Below are 2,604 nucleotides of genomic sequence, written 5' to 3'. Positions count from 1 at the left end.
CCAAACTACAACATTTTCAGACAAGATAGAACTGCCAAAGAGGGCTGTGTTGCAGTCTACTGCGAAGATAGCCTGCAGAGTTCTGTCCTACTATCCAGGTCTGTACCCAAACAATTTGAACTTCTACTTTTAAAAATCCACCTCTCTAAAAACAAGTCTCTCACCGTTGCCGCCTGCTATAGACCACCCTCTGCCCCCAGCTGTGCTCTGGACACCATATGTGAACTGATTGCCCCCCATCTATCTTCAGAGCTCGTGATGCTCGGCGACCTAAACTGGAACATGCTTAACACCCCAGCCATCCTACAATCTAAACTTGATGCCCTCAATCTCACACAAATTATCAATGAACCTACCAGGTACCTCCCCAAAGCCTTAAACACGGGCACCCTCATAGATATCATCCAAACCAACTTGCCCTCTAAATACACCTTTGCTGTCTTCAACCAAGATCTCAGCGATCACTGCCTCATTGCCTGCATGCGTAATGGGTCAGCGGTCAAACGACCTCCACTCATCACTGTAAAACGATCCCTGAAACACTTCAGCGAGCAGGCCTTTCTAATCGACCTGGCCGGGGTATCCTGGAAGGATATTGATCTCATCCCATCAGTAGAGGATGCCTGGATATTTTTTTTAAATGCCTTCCTAACCATCTTAAAGAAACATGCCCCATTCAAGAAATGTATAACCAGGAACAGATATAGCCCTTGGTTTTCCCCAGACCTGACTGCCCTGAACCAACACAAAAACATCCTATGGCATTCTGCATTAGCATCGAACAACCCCCGTGATTTGCAGCTGTTCAGGGAAGCTAGAAACCATTATGCACTGGCAGTTAGAAAAACCAAGGCTAGCTTTTTTCAAGCAGAAATTTGCTTCCTGCAACACTAACTCAAAAAAGTTCTGGGACACTGTAAAGTCCATGGAGAATAAGAACACCTCCTCCCAGCTGCCCACTGCACTGAAGATAGCAAACACTGTCACCACTGATAAATCCACCATAATTGAGAATTTCAATAAGCATTTTTCTACGGCTGGCCATGCTTTCCACCTGGCTACTCCTACCCCGGTCAAAAGCACTGCACCCCCAGCAACTCGCCCAAGCCTTCCCCATTTCTCCTTCTCCCAAATCCATTCAGCTGATGTTCTGAAAGAGCTGCAAAATCTGGACCCTACAAATCAGCCGGGCTAGACAATCTGGACCCTTTCTTTCTAAAATTATCTGCCGCAATTGTTGCCACCCCTTTTACTAGCCTGTTCAACCTCTCTTTTGTGTCATCTGAGATTCCCAAAGATTGGAAAGCAGCTGCGGTCATCCCCTCTTCAAAGAGGGGACACTCTTGACCCAAACTGCTGCAGACCTATATCTATCCTACCATGCCTTTCTAAGGTCTTCAAAAGCCAAGTCAACAAACAGATTACCGACCATTTCGAATCTCACCATACCTTCTCTGCTATACAATCTGGTTTCAGAGCTGGTCATGGTTGCACCTCAGCCACGCTCAAGGTCCTAAACGATATCTTAACCGCCATTGATAAGAGACATTACTGTGCAGCCGTATTCATTGATCTGGCCAAGGCTTTCGACTCTGCCAATCACCACATCCTCATCGGCAGACTCGAAAGCCTTGATTTCTCAAATGATTGCCTCGCCTGGTTCACCAACTACTTCTCTGATTTCAGTGTGTTCTCTGATTTCAGAGTTCAGTGTGTCAAATCGGAGGGTCTGCTGTCCGGACCTCTGGCATTCTCTATGGGGGTGCCACAGGGTTCAATTCTTGGACCGACTCTCTTCTCTGTATACATCAATGAGGTCGCTCTTGCTACTGGTGAGTCTCTGATCCACCTCTACGCAGATGACACCATTCTGTATACTTCTGGCCCTTCTTTGGACACTGTGTTAACAACCCTCCAGGCAAGCTTCAATGCCATACACCTCTCCTTCCGTGGCCTCCAATTGCTCTTAAATACAAGTAAAACTAAATGCATGCTCTTCAACCGATCGCTACCTGCACCTACCCGCCTGTCCAACATCACTACTCTGGACGGCTCTGACTTAGAATACGTGGACAACTACAAATACTTCGGTGTCTGGTTAGACTGTAAACTCTCCTTCCAGACCCATATCAAACATCTCCAATCCAAAGTTAAATCTATAATTGGCTTCCTATTTCGCAACAAAGCATCCTTCACTCATGCTGCCAAACATACCCTTGTAAAACCGACCATCCTACCAATCCTCGACTTTGGCGATGTCATTTACAAAAAGGCCTCCAACACCCTACTCAACAAATTGGATGCAGTCTATCACAGTGCAATCCGTTTTGTCACCAAAGCCCTATATACTACCCACCATTGTGACCTGTATGCTCTCGTTGGCTGGCCATCGCTTCATACTCGTCGCCAAACCCACTGGCTCCATGTCATCTACAAGACCCTGCAAGGTAAAGTCCCCCCTTATCTCAGCCCGCTGGTCACCATAGCATCTCCCACCTGTAGCACACACTCCAGCAGGTATATCTCTCTAGTCACCCCCAAAACCAATTCTTTCTTTGGCCGCCTCTCCTTCCAGTTCTCTGCTGCCATTGACTGGAACAAACT

Source organism: Oncorhynchus masou, unplaced genomic scaffold, assembly GCF_036934945.1.
Source record: "Oncorhynchus masou masou isolate Uvic2021 unplaced genomic scaffold, UVic_Omas_1.1 unplaced_scaffold_2502, whole genome shotgun sequence".
Taxonomy (NCBI): Eukaryota; Metazoa; Chordata; class Actinopteri; order Salmoniformes; family Salmonidae; genus Oncorhynchus; species Oncorhynchus masou.
Note: the sequence above shows the minus strand (reverse complement) of the source record.